The 27,139-nt window shown below is 39.0% G+C and overlaps 2 non-coding genes across 2 annotated transcripts; one reads left to right on the plus strand and one right to left on the minus strand.

Moving 5' to 3' along the window:
- Positions 1–15,514: 15,514 nt before the first annotated feature.
- Trnas-cga (transfer RNA serine (anticodon CGA)) lies at positions 15,515–15,589 on the minus strand. Its single transcript has one exon. It is a non-coding gene; the product is annotated as a tRNA-Ser (tRNA).
- Positions 15,590–16,073: 484 nt separating this feature from the next.
- Trnas-cga (transfer RNA serine (anticodon CGA)) lies at positions 16,074–16,148 on the plus strand. The gene has a single exon. It is a non-coding gene; the product is annotated as a tRNA-Ser (tRNA).
- Positions 16,149–27,139: the final 10,991 nt, after the last annotated feature.

Consider the following 27,139-nt stretch of genomic DNA (forward strand, 5'->3'; position numbering starts at 1 on the left):
AAATTAGCGGCGCCGGCATCAGCACAGCGATCCCTCTGTTGTCAGGGCTACATGGTGGCCCCACCTTAATGGACTGGCTATCATGCTGTATAAGAGGTGCTAAGAAGTCCGTGGTCATCGTCGTCGCAGAAAGCGACACTGCATAGTTCATGGTGGTAAACGCACCCAGGAAGGTGCCCTCGCCCAAGAGCTGGACAATGAGTGGGACTGCAAGGCGACGACGAGAAAGTTAGCTACAGATCTCAAGGCACAATGGACACGATGCACCATGTAAGGCGACCCCCGCAGTTGGCTCACTCTTCGGAAAAATTTTGAATAATGGAGGTAAAACCCTACAGCGGACCATCACATAAAAGCCGAAACGGGTGAGACTCCTTTTAATCGCCTCTTACGGCAGGCAGGAATACCTCAATCGTATTCTTACCCTGTACCAAAAGGGGGGAGGGGGGATGAACATATTCACGAGTGGGATTAAAATTCGCCACGCAGGATTAGCCGAGCGGTCTGGGCGCTGCGGTCATGGACTGTGCCGCTGGTTCCGGCGGAGGTTCAAGTCCTCCCTCGGGCATGTGTGTGTGTTTGTCCTTAGGATAATTTAGGTTAAGTAGTGTGTACGCTTAGTGACTGATGATCTTAGTAGTTAAGTCCCATTTGAACATATATTTAAAATTCTGTGTGACGGAATATCAATTATGAGATTTAACGATGGCATTTCTCTAATTGGTGAAAGTGAGGAGGTATTGAAGGACACACCAAATAGAATGAGTTATGGACTGAATGTAAATTGAGAAAAGGAATATGTAGCAACAGAAATTGCATTAGTGGGAAATATAAAGTCAGAATTGGATGGTACGAAGCCGACAAAGTTGAGGACTGTTCTAACTAGTTAAAAAGGAAGAAACAAGCCGCTGTAAAGAGAAAGTAGAAACCAGAAAACCGTGGACAGTTTCCCATAGAAGGCATATAGTTTATTCTTCTGAAAAGATGTCTAGTCATCGCCCTTAATTTGAGGAAAATTTCTGAGAACTTACAGATGGAGTACAGCATCGTATGGAAGTGAATAACGGTTTGTGGGAAAACAGGTCAAGAAAAGAATCGAAGCACAGAGATGAGGTTATTAAAAAAGTGGTGAAAATTAGGTGGACTGGCAGGATAAGAAATTAGCTCGTCTACAGAATCGGTGAGGAGAGGAACACGGGGAAAACCCATAGGACATGCCTTAAGTTAGATATGATTTTGAAAAATGAAGTAGCTACAATATAAAAACCTTTCCTACAACTCGATAATTTCAATCATTCTGTAGTAGTTTCAGTGCTAAGCACTAACGTAGAACTACTTCATACAGGTTGATTCTCGCAGAGAAGATACCACCAAGCAGACACTTTTTTATAATTCTATTTGTTTACATAAATAGCATCATTCCAGGTTTCGAACAAACGGCTTCATCACCAGACGTTAAGATACATTTATGGCATAGTTTACATTTCGTTTTACTTTGTATTCCCTCCATATGACGAAAATTCCTTGAGCACCACCACCCCAAGGGATTTTCATCATTTGGAGGAATAAAAAGTGAGATCTTATGTGTCTTAACTTGAACAAGCCGTCCGATGTTGAATCAGAAGTTTCCCAATCGGTGATAGAGCTGTTTATGTAAATAAACAGCATTATAAAAAGTGAGTCTTTGCTATTATCTTCTCTGTAGGATCAATCTCTATTTTGTACAAAGCGACGAGCTCAGAACGCCAGTTTTCGACAAAATAGTACGCAACTATTTTACTTTTGAAAACAAGTTATACCTTTCAGAAAGATTGATTCCGTGTGAGATCTTTTTTGGTAGGTTCAATGGTATATATTTTCGTCAGTCGTTGGGAAAATAAAATTCTTCCAGTAACGGCTTTAAAATTATACCTGTATAGTGTACTACACACGGTATATTGATGATATCGTTTTATTCCGTGTCTTACAAAAGGTGTCAATTTCCGAATGCCTCTAGTAAATTTTCAGTTACATTAATTTCACATTTTACCATCAGCTGCGTTCTACCATTAACTTCTCAGATTTTTGTATTCCACCGAATTGACAGACATGTTTTTGGAGTAATTACACAGGTTGCAGCATAAAAATTGTTTCAAATTTATTAAGTTATTTTAGAGTGTTTTCAACACTGATTTCGGGAAATATAGTGAAAAAGTCCATCACGTACAGTTATTTCACAAACTGTTGGTATAGTTTTAGCTTTTTTCGATATTTCAGCACTCTAGTGAGTTTGAATTTTGGTTTTTAGGATCTCCATATAGTGTTATTTAGACGTTTTTATACTAGATATACGTAAAATAAACAGTACTTAGGAGACACCAGCAGTATTTTCATGTCAGTGCCTGTGTGTCGCGCTGCCTCTTCCCCCCGCTATCACCAAGCAGTGAGCTTCTGCTGTTGTCCTTCGGTTCACGGTACCTCTTCACTCTGTGCTGTTCACGTGTTGTTGTTACTAGTGCTTTAATGTAGTGACTGTTTTCCTGTGTTACAAAGTTGTTTTACGGACAATGGACAACGGCTACCAGAGGATGTAAAAACTCGCCACATTGCTTCTGATACATTTGTTGCAACTATACCGTTAAACAGCAACAAACAAATATTTCCGATTTTTTTGAAAAAGTATATTTCGCCTATTTTGGTATAAAGTTATGCGTCCAAGATAAGCCTTGGGCCCGACACAAAGATTTTTCAGTGTGTGTGTTGAAGAACTGTTTCAACGTAGAAAGCAGTCCTTACGGTTTGGAATACCAACCTACTGGAGGGAGCCCAAAAATCATATTGAGGACTGCTATTTTGGTTCTTGCAACGTACGAGGTTTCAATTTGAAAAACAAAAAGGATGTTTCTTACCCTAACATTCAATCAGCCATTCGCCCTATTCCTCATGGACCTGAACTTCCAATACCCTCTCCTCCGGATTCTTTGGATGATATAGATGATCACGAGCTATTGTCTCAGCAAGGTGATTGAGAAGAATACAGAGACTGTTACGATCCTGGCACAACCGATCCCATTCCTTTCTCACAATCTGAACTGAACGATTTAGTTAGAGACCTAGGCCTTTCTAAAGATTGAAACATAAACTTATGTTGTTGGCTCACGGTACATCCTTTTCTTGGTACCGATCGAGGGAAACTAAGTTTGCATCTTTCTTCGCTCAAGAAGGTGACCCGGTGTTTTGCAGTGATGTTCCTGGACTTATGGCACGTTTAAAAATAGAATCTGGTCCTGATGAGTGAAGACGTTTTATTGATTCTTCAAAAAGAAGGCTTAAAGCTGTACTTCTTCATAATGACGGTAAGTCGGTAAGTATGCTTCTATACGTTGGACACTCGGTTCACTTGAAAGAATGTTACGAAAACCGTGAACTCTTTTTAAGCAAACTGTGCTATTCAGACCACAAATGGCCACCATGTTGTGATTTAAAAGTGATTTCAATGCTGCTTGGTCAATAAAGTGTATACAAAGTTCCCTAGCTTTCTCTGTGAATGGATTAGTGGAGATAGAATGCAACACAACAACAAAAAAAAAAAAGCTTGGCCCTTGAGAAAAACCTTACATGTGGGGATTAAAAATGTTGAGAGGAAAAGCCTTGTGGGTCCCAAAAAGGTGTTACTTCCACCACTTCACATTAAGTTGGGACTGATGAAACCATTCTTTAAGCCATTGCCAAAAGAAGAGAAGTGTTTCAGATATCTTTGTGGACAGTTTCCCATAGAAGGCATTCAGTATATTCAAACCATTATTTTTAATTCGTATTGCCGCTGTATTCGATAAATGTCATTAGTGCCTGTTTTTGTGATTAAGAACCGACGTATTTGATTTTACATTTCATTAGCGATGTAAATGTAACCCTTCGTGTTCTAACGAGTGATACTGATCTCTGAAATTTATATTAGAGTTGCAAATTTGATTGCACAGTACAATATTGATAGCCTTTTCAATGTCTCGTTGGAAGCTACGTTTAGCTTTTTTCAGGTGCGATGACTCGAATGTTATAGTTTTCTGTCCCCATCGTGTATCCACGGCAGGTGCTCCGGTCACTCTCACTGCATGCACATTTTAGCTGATTACTGTGTATGTGGTTTGTATTTCGCCTGTAGCCGCGTAAGGACCAGAGGGAGAGTTAGGGCGACTGGAAGGAAACACACACCAAAACAGTCACCCTGAAGGCAACGTTTGACCGGCCACCGAAATCATGCGTTCCGATGGTTTGGAGATTCAACACAATCGACCTAAATTGAAGAGGAAACTGTGTTACCAAAGCAGTACCTTATTTGCCAGAAATGTCAATGTCTAGCCACATTGTTTGTTTGGTACAATCACATTTGCAACAATCAGGTAACGCTTGATCATCAGCATCAACTTTTATAACACAAAGGTTAGCATTTACATTACAAATGAAATGTAGAATCAGATACGTCGGTTCTCAGTCGATTAAAACGCCGTCTTCCAAGAATGGGAATAAATGCTTTCGGTAAACCGTACACGTTTTTCCGCGTAGATTCCGAATATACATTAATAGTGGGGATCCCGTCTGAAAGTAGGAAATTAACCCTACCGCGCAGGGGGGGGGGGGGGTTGATTTTTTCACTTAGAGATATTTTGTTCTCCAAGTTTAAACGAACACCCATTAGAACTCTACAACAATCCGCAAAAATCCTGGAAAAGACTCTCCACGAGCAGTGTAAATGAGGATACACCATTTTCGTGGATACATAAATTCCACGATCTCCTCCCTAGGCGTGAGAATCGGCCTCTACCACCATCTCATCCTTCGCCAATGGCCTCATCGGATTCGCCATGAAGGGTCATGTTTTCAGCTCACCGCTCTCCCGATCATTGTGGGTTTCTTTGCCTTTGCCATGTAAGAGGTCACGCAGCTCCCAAGACACGGAAAAGATATGTACAGTCTCCTATGTTCTAAATTTGGTCTGGTCATGCCAGAGGACTTTGCGCTTGAACTGGAAGAATCGTCTATTGCCACTATTTCAGAATTTGACTGCTTCTTTTGTTTTTCGTTCGTATAACATGCAGTTTAAGATTTCGAGCATGTGAAAATATGTCGTTGTGGTCTTCAATCCAAAGACTACGCAGCTCTAGTTACTAGTCTGCTACTGATTTGATGCAGTTCTTCATGCTGGTTGATTCTGTGGAAGATCTCTTCATCTCTCAATAACTACTGTATCCTACATCCATTTTAACCTGCTTACTTTATTCAAGTATCTTCAATTTCACCCCAGATACCAATACCAATATCTTCATGCCTCAGTGTGTGTCTAGAATCCGATCAGTACTTTCGGTCTCAGTCTACTACACAGATTCTCACGTTTTCCAGTTCATTTCAGTACCACTTCACTTTACATTCGAGCTACCCATTTATTTCTCAGCTTTCTTCAGTAGCACTACATTTCAGAACCTTCTAGTCTCTTCTTGCGTGAATTTATTATAGTCCACGTTTCACTTCCATAAAAGGCTATATTAGAGATACGTACAGGACGGATTTCCTAATACTTACTTGAGGCTGCCAGTCTGCATTTCATAAACTCTTTGCTTCTCACGTCATCCGTTGCCTTCGTGACAAAAATTCATCTACCACTTTTAGTGTCTGCTTTCCTAGCCCGATGTCCATAGTATGGTCTGACTCGATTACATTCCATTACCCTTGTTTCACTTTGGTTAATGTTTCTCTTATAATTTGTTTATAACGCGCTATACATTCCGTTCAGCTGCTCTTCCAGGCCCCTTGCCGTCTTAGAAAGCCATCGGCAAATGATAAAGTTATTAATCTTCTCCCTGAATTCTAACTCCATTTTCAAATTTCTCCTTGATATCCTCCACATTTCAGGTTGTGAACCATTTTTATATTAAAATAAAAAACAATGGTGACTAGGTTAAAAGAAACTGCGCACTCTTTCGTCAAATTACTTATTTCTAGACTTTTACAAACTTCATGCAATTTCTTCTGAAAGAAGCAACAGACCACAGTTATCACTTGGAGTACAGAACTTTAGATAAAATTTGTTACTGACCGTGAATTTAAATGTTTCCTTGCGGAGATTAGCATTAAACTGATTATCGGATTTCGTAACATTAAAATTTTCGTAGTTGCTACTGTATTTCGCAAAGAAAAGACTACAGCGCCTAAAATGGCGCATGCAAACTATAAAAACCATAAGAAATGCTTCCGTATTTAAGAAAAAACACAAAATTATGAATCTGTAAAGGTAGGACAGGTTTGTAAGTGAAATACGGTTGAAATTTAATAGTATATTTTAAAGAAATCAAAGTCAACATACAATTTTCCACCAAGCCTAATATTTAAAACGAAAGATACTCTGCATGAAACGCGCGATATTCAAATGCATGATAGCAAAAAGTAAAGAGCAAAAGAGTAGAGCGAAAAAGAGGGTGCTGCCCTTGTATCACTAATATTTATGATAATCACACATTACAGTTTTCGTATGATTATCGGTGCATTGCCTAGAGGTGTCTGGCTTAATTACATTACTCTAGGTAAATTTCGTCTAGAAGTTACGGACGTTATGGATTTAATGTGGAAAGGGACTAGGTAAATCTAACCATCCCATTATTTTTCCGGAATGGTCTAATGAAATCACCAAAACTACAGTTTTTGGTCGCTGGACTGATGTCGCAACCCTTCTCTATTGAACGGTGTCCAGCTCTGTAACAACTACTACACTACGTATAGACTAAAATAGGTGTCTTACAATTGTTTTTCCTTCAAAGTTCCCCTTTTTATGTAGCAGCCTTATGAGTATCAACAAATTTCCTTAATATCACAGATATGGCCAGACGAAGTTGTGTGAATTTCATTTATTCGATAGGAGGAAATGTTATATGTATATGAACCTGGACTGAATTCCATGAATCCTGGAAACTAAACTAAGTTAATCCACATTCCCTCAAATCATGAACATTGCCAAGACCTTATCGTAAAGCGAAGGCCTCCTATAAAATTACTTTCCTGAAAATTTCCGTTCTTGTTTTGCTCAAGAACTGGTCGTTTTACAAATCACGGCATAACAATACATTTACACTAATTCCAATACTACAGTGTGGTTAATATTTAAATTAGACGTTCATGGCATTAGGATCACCTTCCTCGTAAATTAAGAGTGTTATGGTTTATACATTCACATAACACCGTCCACGTAACCTGACTGCAGGATTAGTGAAGGATTGTAGGAAATTAATTGTATTCGTAGCGTATATTGTTTCGCTACACCCAGTGTACTATGAAAACGGAGTACAGGCGCCTACCTAGCGGCACACGTAATGTACCTATTCTTCTCTCACAAAACCAAGCGGTAATGTTTAGCACTCTATTGTTCTGCATTTATCGTCGCGCGGTGAGTCTGAAAATTGGAAGGGAACCCGATTAATGTTTCGTCAAGCTCAGACAGAGAGAGAGAGAGAGAGAGAGAGAGAGAGAGAGAGAGAGAGAGAGAGAGAGAGATGAGATTTCAGAGCGCTATTATTGCTGTTTATGGGGTTATGATTCAGTATTCCGTTAATTCCCATTTAAATGTTCGTATCTGACTCTGGCTCCTTAAGCGCTGTCATAAAATGTATTGAATGACGGGACGTTGTATAGCTCTGACGGTTAACCCTGTTTAGTACGATGTCGTTTCTTGTCTGCATCATCAATAGGATGACCGAAGGCTTAGAAAGCTGTGGTATATGGAAACTCATAAATCACTAATCCACAGCCGTTCTAGGCGCTACAGATCGGAACCACGCTACTGCTACGGTCGCAGGTTCAAATCCTACCTCGGACAGCGATGTTTATGATGTCCTTAGGTTAGTTAGGTTTAAGTAGTTCTAAGTCCCACAGTGCTTAGAGCCAATTGAACCAGTCCACAAGTACAAAATTCTGGCATTGATTCATAATGTAGTCATACAGTAAAAATATGTTTCCCATTATCCGCATGCCACGCTGATTATGTATATAGCACTGAAGAACTGATATAACGTTTTCCACTGTGTCGGCTGAAACGACTTTTCTGAGTATGGAATGAGGATACTTTGAATGTATCTTATACTTCAAACAGATCTGCGATATGTGATGTTTAAAGCTTTCCCGGCGTACTGATTGTTCCATAAAAACACGGGAGAACTGCCGGATATCAGTAACTTCCTGCCACGATATTTCTGCGCAGAGTCTTCTGGCCATCTTCAGGTGAGTGCCACTGTAACAGTACTACTACAGTGGCACTCACCTAAAGATGGCCAGAAGACGATGCGCCGAAATATCGTGGCAAGAAGTTACTGATATCCGGCAGTTCTCCCGTGTTTTTATGGAACAGACCTGCAATATATTTGGCACCCTGTTGATCCGAGATTTCCTGTTCTTTTTGCGGATACAATGCACAGTGTTTGTCCCAGTGAACGTCTCTAATATTCTGAATGAAATATTAGACTATAAATTTGTAATATTACACTTTTCAGGTTATTTTGCCGTGCGGTTCTAGGCAGTACACTCTGGAACCGTGAGACCGCTACGGTCGCAGGTTCGAATCCTGCCTCGGGCATGGAAGTGTGTGATGTCCTTAGGTTAGTTAGGTTTAAGTAGTTCTAAGTTCTTGGGGACTGATGACCTTAGAATTTAAGTCCCATAGGGCTCACAGCCATTTCAAGCTATTCTGCCTTGTATTGAATAGTGGCCAAATGTAGCTATCTACCAAAGTGTGCCATCAATATATCTCGAACAGTAATACCTTCGTGTTGTCAAGGAGAATACATAAAAAAGAGAAGCCTCTAGCAGTTACAGATATACACAAACGTATCTAGTCATACACAAAAAAGTAGAATGTGTGAAGATAGCATCTACTTACGGGCCTCAACCGATGTGATTGTTGAATTTTTGGGCCCCACTTCTCGGCCAATGCCTTAGACTTTTCCATATGGTACTGCAAATGACAGACGTACACGTGTTCACTGCAAAGATTTTGAACATAAACATTCAGAGTGATTAAAAAATAGTATCCCATTTCAGACAGGAGACAGTTGAAAATATGAAAAAGTTCTAGTGGACATATGTTTGAAAACAAACTCCCCTTTTTCAGCCAGCCATGTGTTTTAATTTCACCAGCATTCCACAATTTGCCAAATTTAGTAACCATTCTATGTAGCTAGCACCTGAATGCGTCACCGTGGCAGTCACTGATAGTAATTCACCTCTGAATAAAAAACATGTGTAGCTCAAAACTCAGAGTCGTGAGGTCGAGAAAAATTTTGAAGGGGTTAGATGAAGGTCCTGAGATTATAAATAATACTGTTTACCAGATTTCACTTGAGTGACGATTTCCCTACAACATATCTTTCGATATAGCATCAGAATCTACACTGCGTCAACATTCCACACTCAGTTAATTTATCGGAAGATGTAAATAACCCGATAGAGTGATGCGAGGCGTCAAACTCATGTTGGGCTACAAAAAGTATTTTGTAAAGTACGAGGAGCAGTAGCTGCATATTATTCTAGTTGTAAATGAGTATCACCACAAGTGTTCATTGCAAGAAAACTGATCATATATATATATATATATATATATATATATATATATATATATATATATATATATGTTTTGCATGACAGTTTCATTTTCTCGTGATACTTACAGCGTAAATTTCGTACATAGTAGCATTACAGAAAAAAATTGTTAATGTCAGTGCAATAATATTAATAATTCAGTTGAACGTAATTGGTTAGTTACCTTTTTCTGTACCATACATATTCATGTTCAGTAAGAAACAGACCACCTTTAACGACTAGATAGGATGTTCATATTCACTGGACATGCACATTGGTATGTTCTGCAGAAATGATTAGCATTTGAACCAAGTCGGTCCACGGGTTCAAAGTCAACATCGATAACGTGGCACAACATCCCCTGGGGGTAAAATTTACGTGCTCTCCTAGTCGCTATAAACCCAGGGTAATGGATCAGGCTCACTTGAGCAGAAGTGCAGGATGCCTCACAGACGTATGCGCAAATCATAGCATCAGATCACTGAGTTTGAAAGAGTGTGTATTATGGGCATGAGAGAATGTGATCCATCTGTCCGGGACTCGCAACCACTTAGATCAGCCCCAGAGAAGACATACACCTCATCTGATTGGCACCGTAGGTCAGATCTAAGTCTTCTTCGGCTCTGGCGCAACAGTGGAACGTACAGTACAGTATCAAGCGTGATACTTCGTCGCCATTTATTACGGCATGGGTTACGTGCACGTCTTCCAGTTTTCCGCCTGTTTTTGGCGAATGTGCAGAAACATGCTAGACTGGGGACAGGAATGGCATAAAATAGTGTTGCCGGATGAATCCAGCTTCTGAAGGCCACAAATGACAGCTAGTGCGTGGCCAGGGCACTGTGAGCTGCGTGACCTACGTCCTTGACATCCTGCGACCCCTATTCATACCCTTACTGCACAACATCACAGACGCCAATTTTCAGCAATACAACGCATGACCACATGCTGCTACACGAACACGTTATGACACAGGATGTCAGGCGTTTGTCGTAGCTCACCAGATCACCAGACTAGCCACCAATGGCAAACGTGTGTGTTGTGGTTAAACGACTGATGCAGCGCTGTGATCCAGTGCCAACCAGTACAGATGAATTTTGGGACCAGGTGAATGCAGCGTGGAGGGCTATACTTCAGGACGCCAATCACCCATTCCACGCATCGATACCATCACGCATGAAACAAGTTAGCAGGGCTCACGGCGTGTTCTGTGCCTGCTGGGCAACAGGACACATGCTGAACCGAGGTGACTAAAATGCTAATCATTTCTGCAGAACATACTAATGCATATGTCCTGTTAATATGAACGTACTATCTCTAGTCGTTCAAGGTGTTCTGTTTTAGCTGAACATGAGTGTATTTTAACATATAAGAGTAAAAGCGATTATGCACATAATCTAAATGTATTGGTCAAGCAGCATTATTGTCCCCACTCCTATTGAGATTAAATTAGTTCTAACTATTTTTCCGTGGAATGTAACCAAACTGGAGGAATAAGCATAAAGAAGGAATTAACCTTGGAAAATAAGAGCCAACCAAAGGTCTACATTGATGACGGGGACGGGATATACTTATTTCGTTCAAAGTATCCTAAGTAAGAAATCTTGAGTGTGATTAGTCAAGACAACGGGAAGATAATGCTAAGAGACGTCCTCAACCAGTCCATCGGTTATTCAGTAGTTTAGGTACCGCCGTAAGAGACACAGAAAATGGTGTGGAGCTCCGTGGTGCATACAGCAATGATAATTTTCTCCTATAATGAGGGAAATTTATCGCACAAAAATTTATCATAAGCAGCACCTATCAATTACTAAATGTAAAATCGTTTTAAATATCCAACATAAGCTTTCAACTTCTATGTACAGGATGACATTTACTGCATGCGTATTGCAGAAAAGTCACCTTGTATAAAGATTTTTACAGACTGTGGTGGATATTTAGAATGAGTATATCTTTCAGAAATTATGTCTAGGTTAGACAGCACATGGAGAAACCTGTTTAAATTCCCGATAAGTGTACGGGTCTATGAGCATGCCACCAACTGTTCCTATCCACCTCTTTATAATAATGGATACTGGGACCCATGACAGATCGACGGTTTACCACTGCCAACACTTGATTTTTATGACAACTTGCAATACCACGCAGAGTAAATCCAACCTCATCCGCAAATAAAATGTTAGTTGTGAAATTCCCATCTTCGAGGTTCGGTCCTTGAATGTAATCTAGCATGGTAGTATCGTAACCTGAGACCTACACACACAATAACAGATAAGGATAAAGCACCTTATTTAGAACTGGCGTCGCCAAAGCGTACTTCACAAGGCCGAATTCGTTGCACACTTACCGAAGATCACGTTCCGACAGAAGCTCCTACATACTGGCGAGCGAACAATGATGGGTCTGCCACAATTCCTTGAACTTAGAAATGGTCTCACGTTTCCAAGCTACTGGAACTCTCAGCTGAACACGTCATACTAATGGCCGCTACGTTTCCGATGCCGTTCTGCGTACATGCAACGTTCCTGTCGATTAATGGCGTCTAGTAAACCACAGCAGTTACCATGTGTTACGTTTCAGGCGTCGAATAATAGGACTCTACAGAACCTCTCGTTCTGATACCACTACGAGTTAAGAACTATACGTAAGGAATGGCTGTTGCAAGAGATACTTTTGAAAGCTACGTCTGACATCAGTAACAGTCTGAAAACTAAATACAGAGACTAAAATAACCAGTACGAAATAGGTAATGATCGTCGACAGGGAGAGAGAATAAACCAAGGTGTGATGACTGTTTTCGGCACAAAGAGCCAGAAGAAACACACTATTATCGAACATCGAGTGAGAGAGGTATTATTGAGAAACTACGTTTGGAGCAAGGCATTGTATGGTAGAGAATCATAGACTGTGAGAAATCCGGAAAAGAGAATCGAAACGACTGAAATTTGGTGCTGCAGAAGAATGTCGAAAAATAATTAGGCTGCTAAGAAATGAGAAGGTTGTCCTAAGAATCGGCGAGAAGAGGAATTTGTGAAAAGGAGGGATAGGATGACAGGACTTGTGTAAAGATATCAGGAAATAACGTCATAGTCAGTTGAAGGAGCTATAGAGGGTACAAACTGTACAAGAAGACATACGGAAACATATCCAATGAATAATTTAGGACGCTGGGTGTAAGCGATACGCTGAGATGAAGACACTGGTACAGGAGAGACTTTTGTCAGGAGCCGCATCATAAAGTCCAGACACATATGTATAAAGGACCTTTTCTTTTCTAAGTTTCCCCGTTACTGCCTCCGGTAAGAATATTTGACACTTCCTTGTACAAACTGTATAATAATTAACAAACTCAAGACGTAAATTTCTAACTTTACAACGGATAGGAGTTTATTGCAAAACGACTTGTTTCAGAATCTGTAATTTCATTTTCGAATCCATATAGTGATATATTAACCGTAGCCAGAATAGATTTATGGCGTCTCGACGATAAATTATTTTCAGTTAAAACATTTTGGAAACAAACAAATCATCTACACTCAATGCATACATCACAATGTGACTCAGCCGTATGTATATAATAATATCCAAGCTATAAATAAAAAGCTGACAGTGCAATGTAATACGTTTCATACGCTCAGACATGTGCCTGAGCCGTGTGCGTGCGAGTCAACTTGTATTTTCGCACGCTGTTGGTTCCATTCGCTGTGAATGATGGAGCACCGGAATACGGTTTATTTGGACAATCGTTTGCTCATTGAAAACTACTTTTTACCATCTGAAATGATATATATCTCATTATTGCCATTGTTTACTCTATAGTCCTAATGTTGATCATTCGAGGATTTGATTTGAACGAAAATATAGGTCTTTTTTCACGGCTACGTTTCCAGGAATGAAATATATGATGAATAGAAAGAAACAGACCTCTTGTAAGTGAATTGCTCTGAACCCGTGATGTAGTAGTGTGCGCAGCAGTACTTACGCTTTAGTCACATCGCGGCACAATAGGTTAGTTTCATGTAGCATAATCATCAGTAACATAAATGTTAATCTTGTGGAAGGAACTAAACTAGTCGTCACGTTTCTGTAACGGCAGTTACTCCCGCACTTTCGAAAATTTTTGGAAAATATACTATTCTGTACCTCTTCAATGAAGGTCTTAAAGCATCTCGATTTGGCAAGACAAAGCATATTTGAATAAACAAAAGAAAATTTTCAGTTGTAGAAAAGAGCTATGTACTGAAGGGTATTCAAAAAAGAATATAAAAGTGGTTGTGATTATCTTTACACTGATATATATTACATTTCCTTTGCATGTTTACCTTCGTAGCCTTAAATTGTACTTCCGACATTGACAGATCTCTCGAATCTCCGTGTAGGCGGTTTTAGTCTTATAACTGCCTTTCAGTCTGTTATCCGGTGAGTACCAAATCAGTATGACGCTACGTTTACATTGATGGGTTAAAAGTACCGCTCCTTTGGTGTATCAGCTTCTCTTTACGCTTCATGTGGCTCAATAGCCTCCTTCAGAATGTTTTCATCACAAATATATATCTTACGTATTACCAGTTATAGAACCTGCGAGGCCAGTAATGCCAGCCACTTGACCACGGAGGATGTCATGCGGTATGGAGTTCATTAAAAAAAAGCTTAGTTCTGAGGTACAAAAGGCGTATCATTTCAGACAGTTAAGGTACAGTTTAGCACTTCTTACTACGAAAGACACTGCTTTCTTGTATCGTAAAACTAAGGGCACTCATTTTTACAGAAAACTAGCTCTCCTAAACATGACGCAGTACTCTCAGAAAAGGTAGTAATTATTGTAGATGCCGTCTCAAAAGATTACCACAAACATCTATTTGTGTTTTAATTGCTCTTGGATGAATCCATAACGTGGTGTGGCGAACCAAGCTCTGTATCCGTGTGAAAAATACAATGGCGAGTACGTGTGCCGGGACTTACCCCAGTTCACTAGCACTAGCACCACCATAACGCACATGTGCATAGCACAGAAAGTATTGCACCATAACCTAAGAGTGAAATGAAAAATTAAAATCCCTTTTCCAAACAACGTCAGTGTGCGCTCAAGTATATTAATGTCAACATGATGAATTCCCTGAACGATCATATTAATATATTGTGTTAAATATATTAAATACAAGCCTAAATATGATCTGGGCACAAATTTGGCCAAAATCTGCAGTTTTTCGAAAGTTTGACAGTGCTAAATATTAGGCATATTAAGATGTAAATTCGTATGTAGTCTCAATTACATGAAAACCCATTAAACTTGTGATGCCATCAAGCTACCTCTTAGTTTTCAAGCAGTTTACTAAAAACTAAAATTTTGAATGAAAACAGCCTTATTCGGAATATATTAAGTATTTTTTGTAGTAGAAAGTTCTCATTACAGCAGTCGATTACATTGATGAAATAATACGGTTTTGTTCAAATGTTGAAATGCGTGTGAAATCTTATGGGACTTAACTGCTAAGATCCGCAGTCCCTAAGCTTACACACTACTTAATCTAAATTATCCTAAGGACAAACACACACACCCAAGCCCGTGGGAGGACTCGAACCTCCGCCGGGACCAGCCTCAGAGTCCATGACAGCAGCGTTTAAGACCGATCGGCTAAACCCGCGCTGCTAATACTGATGTGTCAACTTTCAAGACTTTAGCGTAAGTAACAAGGAATCTTGAAGAGGCAGTTCTGATTTCATGTTCTACTTTCGGCTCTGTCCCATGAATTTTAGCCAGCAAACTTTAAATGTACTCGAGATAAAACATTTTCAGTAACTAAAGGCCACTTAATACCGATAATGTAAAAAATAAGGAGATTTTAAGTTCCCAGAATGAGATTTTCACTCTGCAGCGGAGTGTGCGATGATATCGAACTTCCTGGCAGATTAAAACTGTGTGCCCGACCGAGACTCGAACTCGGGACCTTTGCCTTTCGCGGGCAATTGCTCTACCAACTGAGCTACCGAAGCACGACTCACGGCCGGTACTCACAGCTTCACTTCTGCCAGTACCTCGTCTCCTACCTTCCAAACTTTACAGAAGCTCTCCTGCGAACCATGCAGAACTAGCACTCCTGAAAGAAAGGATATTGCGGAGACATGCCTTAGCCACAGCCTGGGGGATGTTTCCAGAGTGAGATTTTCACTCTGCAGCGGATTGTGCGCTGATATGGTAGAGCACTTGCCCGCGAAAGGCAAAGGTCCCGAGTTCGAGTCTCGGTCGGGCACACAGTTTTAATCTGTCAGGAAGTTTCGTATCAGCGCACACTCCGCTGCAGAGTGAAAATCTCACTCTGGAAACATCCCCCAGGCTGTGGCTAAGCCATGTCTCCGCAATATCATTTCTTTCAGGAGTGCTAGTTCTGCATGGTTCGCAGGAGAGCTTCTGTAAAGTTTGGAAGGTAAGAGACGAGGTACTGGCAGAAGTAAAGCTGTGAGGACCTGCCGTGAGTCGTGCTTCGGTAGCTCAGTTGGTAGAGCACTTGCCCGCGAAAGGCAAAGGTCCCGAGTTCGAGTCTCGGTCTGGAACACAGTTTTAATATGCCAGGAAGTTTCAGATTTTAGGTCTCTAATTACTACATGTCCGAGAAGGTGGTGGTTTAGGTGCTGCTATCTGTCTCTAGAGTAGTTGATAGAAATTGTTCCGTTCGGCAGTCCGCTGCACCCATATACAGGAAGTATCATAATTAAGAGCGTAAACGCATACAGTTGCAATTACACGATACTAGAAGCAAAAAAGTCCCAGTAAACGTAGGATCGAAAATGCATGCCTTAAGAGCTAAGAGCAATTTTTCATCTTCGATACTGTGAAGCAGATCTCCTCTACCGCAAGATCTTTGCTCTCCATACGTTGGGAAGTAATAATATGCACCAAAACAAGAAAAACGGTCCAGTAAGCAAGTGCTCTTGGATGCATACCTAAAAAGCCATGAGCACTTGTTCATATGCGGTGCTTTGGAACGCAGCTCTTTAATGAAGAAGTGCTCATAACTTCTAAGGTATCCAGCTTAGAGAAAATGTTTATTGGATATGTTTATTGGACCGTATTCGTTTACGCCATAAATTATGGTATACCCTGCATAAATACAGCCGGTGATGCAGTTAAACGTCAAAATCAGCGCAAGACAGTTACTCCGATGCTTAAAAATACTGCAGAACTTCTAATCAGTGATACAGCAATAAGATATGGTATCTCAATGTGCTGTGAGAAAACCGCACTTGGTTCAAAACAACCTGAAAACGAATACTATTTTCTGTAAATATCTATTCGACACACACACATACAATTTAGATCCGTATAAGACGTCTCTGTGCAGCATTTAGTTCCTTGCAGAAGGAAGATGATTAACTTAAATATTTTCCTTTCCATTGGGCCAGGATATTGCATGAGTTCGAAGAGCAAAGTAATTTAAGTACAGATTGTTTGTTGCACCATTTATTTATTTACTCGTAGTGATACAAGTCACACGATGAGGTCGTTCAAGCGTACCTGTGAAGCTGGCATAGTAGGTATATTGTTGTTCTCTACGTCTATGCCAGTCTGTGTCCACATATGGCCACATTTGCTTACGTGTTAGCCACGTGGGCGTCATACCACCTAAGGCGTAAGCATAAGGTGCCACATTTACACACAGGTTAACATAGACATAAGGAACCATTTTATACCTATTATACAACTTTCACAGAATCCTTAGTAATGGAAAAACACCGAAATGAGCTCGTCGTGTAACTTTTATCACTACGAGTAAATAAGTAACGCAGCAAAAAGCTTATACTTAAAAATGAAAAATACTTCTCATACACCGATACGTGCTTCGTGTCAAATGAAAGTAGGACACGAAATAATTTTCCTATGAAGTCAGTTATGTCTGAATATCTGTGACAGGAATGAAACTGAAAATATTTCTCGAGAGTTCGATTTTACTCGTTTTAGAATCTCTGAAAGCTCTACATACATTATTCTGAAAGACCAACAAAACTATAACTTCAATCATAAGCCTCAAATTTAGTATTACGTAAAGTTGAGATTGAATTCATGACTTCTATATGACCCTCTAACACCAATAACTCTTTGAGTGGGGGACGTCAATAATGATTGATCGAATACGTTGATTTCCAATTTTTTTTATTAGTAAAACTCAATGACGATAAGTTTCGAAAGCTGTAATGATGAAATCGCATCCGAAGTCCATGAAAAATAATTACAGCTATGACGCAACCTTGCTGTCAGCCCTCCTTTGAAGCACACTTCAGTGCTACCTCGGTGATCAGCTATTCTCTGAATTATTCTTAAGCCAACCTGTACAGCGTACATCTAAGAGAATATATATATATATATATATATATATATATATATATATATATATATATATATATATATATATCAGCGGCTGAAAAAGTCAATTGAAACCCTACCAATAGAAAGAAGGCAGAAAAAAAATAAACAAGAAGAGAAGCTTTGAAGAGTACAATGAGTACAAACTTGAAGCCTTATGAAGAGAAGATACTAGAAAAAACTTCAGACTGAACATTAATTGCTATTCTTGAAAAGGGTTTTTTTAACTTTTTGACCTGTTTGTCAGAATATATGGAGGCTAGAGTTCATTACGAAAGTTAGTTCACTTGTTTCTGTAAACCCGATAATCGGTGTCTCAAGTGTAAAGTTTGAGAAACAGCGTAATCTGAGATATGGGGCAAAGTCCTTGTAATTTTGATTGGTTTTAAATTATACTTACAGAATTATAGTTAAAAAATATTATAATTCTCCTATTCCTTGTATTCAAAAAGCTTTATGAGAGAACGTTACTATTTACAAAAGGACTGAAAAGACAATATTTTGCTTGATTCAAAAAAATTCCCCAACAGCCGTATGTTTTAGTTTAGTTGAGTTTATATCTCAAATGGTACCAGTTTCGGCAACTCAATATTGCCATCTTCAGGCCCTTGCATAACAAAGGAGGTACACATGTAGTGATATAAGTGTGTACATTTCAAGTTTACAAGTGAAAGGTATTTCTAATGGCACTTAAATTTAAAAGTAATGAAAATATGATCATTAAATCAAGTCTGTGTGTATAACCAACACAAATATGCTAACGAATATGTCTGTATTTGTTAATAGCATTAAAGCGAACCTCTTTGTATATCTAGCACAATACATTGAAACTTGTGTACACATTTGTCATTCATAAAACTATTTTACATGACAGTTTTACTAGGGAGCATGTAAAATCATTAAAAAGATCACCACTAGACAGCGTACAGTCAAGAGCTCCAAACAAACAAATGGTGTCTTTTTTATACTGAAATCCTATAAAATTCTTTTAGATGAAGGATCGGCTAGGGTATAAGAGCCCCAATCGTTTATTTAAAGTAATATGTCACATAAAGTAAGAACTACAAAATTTACATATTTACTGTCCAGGCAACATCTCGGATGGTAAGGCAAGTCTACTGGTGGCCTAAGTTATACGGTGAGTCGGAAAAAAATTGATTTCATTTATATCCCTGAACATGTTAGCACTACCACAGCGAACTAAAAGAAAGTCAAATCCTACTTAAGCAGGGCGAGTCCATAAAGTTCACAGCCGACTACTACATACAATGTCATTGGGTGTATCTATAGATGCCAAACCATCTAAATACTAAGTCTAACAAGTTGTATAGTGATAAAGTAAGTGTTTATGGAACACAATAGAGGGTAGACGAGTGTGTGAAGAAAACTATATTATCGAAGTTGAAGCCCAAAAAAGGACTACCATCTTTCTCTATGAACACCAAAACCCACCAATAGCAGAAACATCTTTGTAACCTCGCTAAACTGTTTGCACAAGTAAGAAGCACGCTAACACGCTGATAAACGAACCGGGTCCTAATCACACTCGTCAGGTGTGGTCGAGACGTACCTAATTGGAGGAGGACTGTGTCAGTATGGGTTTAAAAGACAAGGGAACACAAAATACTTCATCGTCCTAAGTTTTAATCTAGCGTAAAAGATACCAGTAACCTAAAAACATCATCACTATTAATTTTTTTTATCATAGGAGTATACTGCAATAAACCAGATACAAGGAGTTGCAGAAAGAAAAATCTACCAGTTCATATGAAAGTTAGATAGTAAGCTTCAAGAATAACCAGTACGTTACAATAAGGTTGAAAAAATATATTCATGTTAAGACGAATGACATAAGATATAAGAAAATAACTGTATAATGTCGGAAGCAATGGTGCGACATCTAAGGACTTAAATAATGTAGAGCTATATAAATATTTCTAAACGGAAGTTTCACCTACCATCCAAAGAAAAGTCCCCAAAATAACAATATGAATTTCTTACAATAAGCCCCAACAGTTACGTACGATTAGACCCTGACGTGCCAATATCAGTAGGGGTTATTCTAGCCGAAACGGTACTAAAGTTATGACAGAGCACGTCCCAATTAAATACAGTGAGTCGCTACCAAACTACATGTCTCACTAAGCGATCCGACTATATCCCGGTGAACATCCTTGAAAACCCCGTATAGGTGAACATGGAAAATGATGGTAGCAATACCAGTGACCACTTCCTAGGTATTCAGAGCCAAAATGACGACCTCACTGTGTCCTATTATCAGTCAAATCGATCTCTCGTATCACAAAAACTTTTGTAATGCAGTCCCACTGGACTACTGAAGGGGTTACTATTAACAGAGACAATATGTATTAAAAGGGACGTCATATGCTAACCAATGGGTGTAAAACGTGTAAGAGGTCCATGATTAAGGAATTTATTGCTAGCGCACTCCAGCAGATGTAATTTCGATGGATTGCTCACGCGCTGCCTGCGATATGTAAGCTATAAGAGAATCTGAGACCAAAGAGCAGTGTTGACTGCAGTAGGAACTGTGTAGTAGTAGCGTGCAGTCTGGTGTATCGTGTTGGCTGGGCCGGTCGTGATGGAGCGATGGCGGAGCCTGAGGGTTGTAGTATAAGGTAAAAGCAGCCTCGCGCATATGTAGTATTGTTATATCAAGCCCCATGTAAATGTTTTTAAAAAAATCTCTTAACAATAATCTTTCTCATGAAAAGCAACTTTTGACAAACATTCATTTCAATTTAAGGAATTTACTAATTTCTACAATCCTTGGTCCCGATTATTGAAAAGAAATATCATTTGTTTATTTTTATACATGACAAATCTATCGGCCAGCATTGCACTTAGCTGCGCCAGAAGAATTTCTTATGGGAGCAGATATATACTCGTTATCCGGCTACCTTATTGAGGTAATAATTGCAAATTATTCAGAATGAATTTTCAGGGTTAGCACTGCTGACGTTCAAAATTTACCAGTTTAAATTCACAGTCAGTTATTGAAAGGTTATAAGTGAGTCGCAATTTTATTGCGAGGTCGCATTTTAATATTGATAGGTTGCGCAATTTATTTATTGGGAGGTTACACTAAATGAGAACATTACTTATATTATTTTACAGTGGTGAGGTTACACCTGGCGACAACCGGCCAGGATCGTATTTTTGTGAATTTATGAGAAGTAGTCAGTTATATATCTGCTGTTATTTACACTATTGTTAAAGGTAGTTTGCATCTGGCACAAAGCATTTACTAACTTGTCATTCTTTCTTTCACAGATCACCGGCAATTTATTGCTCTTTGTTGTAATTGTATTTGTTCCATTTTGCTTTGTCTTTGTTTGATTTTCGGCTTAACTTTGAGTTGTGAAAAATGCCGCGAAAAACTGCGAACAGTACATCGCGATGTGCAATGAGTGAAAAAGCAGACTCGAATAATTTGATCGGTAACATTAGCGACACTCAGTGTAATAGTGATAATCCTCTAATTACAGATAATCAGTGCGTGCCGATCACTAGTAATGGTTCTAATCTACATGATGAGCAAACAGATTCAATAGCGTCCACTGTAAATTTAACGACAATTGATGACGCGGCACTTTCCGTTACTATGAACGCTGCCCAGTTTAACACACCTCATTTGCAAAATTTACACAGTGAACAGATAAATATTTCTAACGAAGGTGAGCAATATACACAAAACACGTCAAATTTATTTGATTCCGATGTAGTTACCAACCGTGCACATCCGTTTAGCAAACCTTTTTGTGAATCAGACAATGACCAAATGGTTACCGGTACACAAAACGAGACACACGTAGATACGCCATCACACAGCACAGAGAATACAGCAGCTAATTTTGGTTTGGATCGAGTTATGGCATTATTGCTACAGCTTAATGAAAATCTCAAACGACTTAATGGAAATCTCAAACAGTCAAATGAAAAACAAGACAACAATTTCAAACAACTTAATGAAAGTTTCAAGTAGTCGAATGAAAAACACGACAGGTCGTTCAAACAAATTAATGAAAAACTTGACACCTCTATTGAACAGCTTACTGAACAGATAACAGCCGTTGCGGAGCAATGAAGTGAAACTAAAAAACAATTACGTGAGGAAATTGAGGCCTGTGCCAGGAATAATAGTGAAGAGATACGTAATACACATGCAGCCACAACGAAATTACTTAGAGACTAAATTAGTGCAGTCGATAAACAATGTTCTGAATACGCAACACATTTACGCGACGAGTTTAAATTAATGTCAGCAGAACTTTCACACGCGCTGGACGCTAAAGTCGACAAGAAATTTGAACAACAAAACAGCCGAATTGACGAACGTTTTAATCACCACCTACAAAACAGTGCAACGTGTTACCGTAAATTCATACAGGAACAGAACAAAGTAAAGAAATAAGTCAAGGAAACAATTACTGCGCAGCGACAGGAAGATAGGCGTAAAATGTTTACGAAGGCAGAAACATACGTAGACAACAATATTCCTACAGTATCAGACGAAATCAAACAGCTGAACACCGAATTGCATGATGAAATCTCCGATCTTAAAACAAAAACAGGCTCACACACAGTAGCCTTTCAGACAGTGACTAACAGACTTGAACAATTAGAATTAATACAGGATCCTGATGCCATCAAAACAGACGTTAAGAAATTGAACAAAACCACACTTAAAATACAAAAACAAATGCTTGTGACACTAAAAACGACGACCACGTAAAAGCACTCACTGAACAATCTCATGAATTGGCCAGTCGTATTGACGTTATCGAAAATAACAATGACACCAAATCAGACGATACGTCACCAATTTCTTTCAATCAAACACCTGAATTCCAAAATTTACAGCAGACAATCAGTGAGATAAGTTCGTCCAATAATACATTGCGTAGAAAAATGTCGTCTTTAAAGCAAGAAGTGAAAGAAATGAAAAATGTTTCAGCCTCTAACACGATACAGCATACGCCACATTGTGAACATTTGTCACATTTACACAGCCAGTGTAATTTAGATAATTTACAGAGCGTACATGACTTAGATTTCGAACAGTCACAGACAAACAGATTATCATACAATCCCGAACCTGCTCAGACATACAGAGACGATAACTTTGATTATAAGCACTTTCTATCCGTGAGAAAATTTAATGTATTTAAGATTGACAGAACGCACATTCACCCCTTGGATTGGATACAACAATTTAGCTTTGCTTTTGTACCAACTTGGCCCGTAACACACAAACTTGATTTCATTTGCAGTTTTTTGGAAGGCGAACCGGCAACTCGTATGAGACCGATCGCGAGACAATGTTATTCGGTAGAAGAATTTCAGAATCCTTTTCTGTCAGCGTATTGGTCGACGACGACACAGCGCGGAATCAATGATCAATTAATTAGCTTACCGAATTATGAGAACTCAAATTTTCCACTGTCAGGAAATTTTTTGAACACATGGTGCAACAAAACCAATACTTAAGTGAGCCATACAGTGAATCAGCACTTATCCAATTATGTATTTCCAAATTACCACGATCGTTAAGAGTCTCTCTTTTAACAGGACAGCAGAAAGAAAATATTTCGGCATTTAGAGGTGTGCTACAGCTTTTGGAAGTTCATCAGTCAGACTATTCTTTCATAAACAAAAATTTTTCACATCATAACCGAGGCCAACAAGCATACAGTTATTACGACCAGCCACACTATTTTAATAGCAAAGGTGACAGACGATCTAGGAATGACAACCACCAGAATTTTAATAGCAGACAAAATTTTAGTTATCAGTACCGCCAAAATTATCAGCAACAGCATAAGCATTTTGGTAACGATAGAGGATTTCCCCCACAACAGCTACAAAACAAGCCGGTTATCATACCTAACAAACAATGTGGTTTACAAGGTCAACAAAGCTTTAATGTTTCGCCGCCTACACTTATAGCGTCGGCCACAACAAGTAGTAACGCACAGCAACAAGGAAATCACTACGTACAGAAGACACATCATTTCAACTCGTATCGCAACGCGCCGTATAGCAATGATTATTATGACAGACGTAGAAGTAATGAACACAGTTCTCAGCGTAACAGTCGGTCTTACCAGCAGCAGAATCATCGGCAACAACAGATTATTATGAATGAACCAGACAGTTGGTATCATCCCGAACCTAATACGTCAGGAAGAAATAACAGAACAGTACAAATAGTCGAGACGCCACAGCATCCTCCCTCAAATAACAGCACGTCAGAAAGAATTTGACTAGATACAGTACAGACTGAATCTTTCAGCAACGTAAGCAATACTTATGACACGCAGACTCTTGTTCACGAAAATGTTATTATTTTTGACGACATCCGAGACACTGTTTTGCTTGAAAAACCAGTTATTCAGAAAACCATTTCTCACCCTGTCATTGAAGTAAAGATTGGATCATCCACATTTTCAGCGGTAATCGATTTTGGATCACCTCTGTCAGTTATAAATGAAGAAACCTTCAACGAATGTAACAAAGAGAATATTTATCCTACGTTACCATTAGGAAAAACTAAAGTAAAAAGGAGCAGTATCTGGTAAAGGAGTAGATGTAAAATTACAGACTCACTTATTTTAAATTGCAGGTCATGCGTTCCATTCAAAATTTGGGATTGTTCCCTTATTGACAACAGACGTTATTTTAGGTACGAATTTTTTGGTACAACACGACGCAATTATTGACTTTCAAAATTCCTATTTCATTTTCAAGGATGAAAATGTGCAACTGGCATAAGAATTTTAGCACACTCTATCTGCAGATGAACAGGCAATTAATCGAACAGATGTCATTTCGACATCTCGTAACGTAGACTGTTATTCCAGATTGTTCACAGATACGTACGTACGCAAGACGAAGCCGACTATGACGTTATGCAAATCATTTCTGAGAAAGAAAAGCAAAGCAGTGCAAATACAGACGACTAATGTACAGAGCTACGCAATATTCTTTTACAGCACGCTCCAGTTTTTGACAACGTCCCTGTTACTATGTCCGGTTTTATGTATGAATTTCAAGTTAAACAGCACGGCACATTTAAAGCTAAACATTATCCCATTCCTTATATCCACAGAGAACAAGTTAAGAAAGAATTGCAAGCTATGCTAGACCAAGTAATTATTGAACCGGCAGTTAGTCCGTACATAAACCTGCTCCATATTTTTAAGAACAAGGATGGTTCACTTCTACTCGTGCTTCATTCTCGTCATGTCAACGACATTATTATTAACGAAACAGATCGCCCACAGACACTACAAGAACTTTTACAGAAAGTTCATGGTACTGCTGTTTATTCCAAAATTAACTTAGAAAACGGGATTTTGGCAAATTCAGCTCCATCGGAACTGCAGAAAGTACAAAGCATTTCTCTGTTTTGGTGATTGTTATCAATTTTGCAAACTACCGTTCGGTTTAACAATTTCTTCAGCAGCATTTATTCGTGGATTTAATAGTATACTTCCTACAGAACTTAAAGACAGAATCACAACATATGTAGACGACATTCTTATCGCAGAAGCTAATTGGTCTGAACACAATCTGATTCGTGAACAACTGTTGCAAACTTTTCCTGCACAAGGACTCACAGTTAATCTTAGCAAATCACACTTTGGCAAAACTTCCATAAAATTTATTTCAGCAGAAGGCATTGCGCCTGACCCGGAAAAACTTCAAGCTTTACTTCACATTACTGTTCCAACGACAAAGAAACAATTACGCAGCTTTTTGGGATTAATTAACTTTTTCCGTAAATTTATTCATTACACTGCTTTAGACACCCCTAGATTATGCCAGATGACGGGTAAAAACGATATTTGGTCATGGGATAGCCAAGCACAGTCTGAATTTGTAAATCTAAAACAAGCTTTGTTGAACGCACCACTTTTATAGCACCCTGATCCTACCAGAAATTTTTCCATTGCCACCGACAGTTATAACACAGCTTTAGGCGAACACATTTTTCAGGAAATTGAAGAGGACGGGTACTACAGTAATTAAAAATATCGCCTTTGCAAGTCTCATTCTGTTACTTGCTGAACGCCACTATTCTGTCACAGAACTTGAAACATTATGTGTTGTTTGGGCTTTTACGAGATTTAGGCATTTTCTTTATGGAAGAGATACGACCGTTTACACAGATCATAGAGCTATACAGATTTTACTTTCCGGCAAAATTTACACAAGACAGGTTAAGCAGACGGAAACTTTATTTACAGGAATTTAATTTTAGAATTGTTCACATTCCCGGTACACAAAATATTTTAGCAGATGCACTATCCTGTTCTCTCAGCAACAATCAGCAAGACTTGCAACCAACTTCTGCCAAGTAAATTCTAGCGTCATGTATGTTCAACAAGTCGCATTTGAAAATTTCATTTCATCGTCATTACGAGACAAAGCACAAGAGCAGAGCAAAGACAACGTGTGGAAAGAAATTAACGCCCTTGGCAATAAAAGAATAATGTTACCATTAGAAACCAGTATAGTGTACGCAATAATATTCTGTTTCGCCTCTCTCTCCCTCACAGACACAACTGGTTATTTTGTATTCCTGACGAGGTTGTTAACAAATGAATTTGGTATACTCATTTAAGATACGCACATTATGGAGCCAGAAAAAGTTTTCTTATACTGAGACAGAACTGTTATTTTGCTAACTTGGAGAAACGTTCAAAAAATGGTTCAAATGGCTCTGAGCACTATGCGACTTAACGTCTGAGGCCATCAGTCGCCTAGAACTTAGAACTAATTAAACCTAACTAACCTAAGGACATCACACACATCCAAGAAGAAACGTATTCGACGAATTTTGGCGTCATGTAAAATCTGCCAGAAAGCTAAATGAGACACGACTTCACATATTCATCCGTTACATCCTAGTGTACCCGTTAAATTGAGACATATGGCTGCTGTAGACATTTTTGGCCCGTTTCCCAGATCTAATAGAGGTTTTTGTTATATCTTTGTCGCTGTTGAACTCACTTCGAAATTTGTTACCTTCACTCCATTACGCAAAGCTACTGGTAAATCTATTTCGAATGCATTTGTAAAACATTTTTTATTTCGTGTAGGGCATGTACTGAAAGTAATTTCCGACAATGAACGACAATTTCGATGTGTAATACGGTA

The sequence above is a fragment of the Schistocerca gregaria genome, chromosome 4 (assembly GCF_023897955.1).
Source record: "Schistocerca gregaria isolate iqSchGreg1 chromosome 4, iqSchGreg1.2, whole genome shotgun sequence".
In the NCBI taxonomy this organism is placed as follows: Eukaryota; Metazoa; Arthropoda; class Insecta; order Orthoptera; family Acrididae; genus Schistocerca; species Schistocerca gregaria.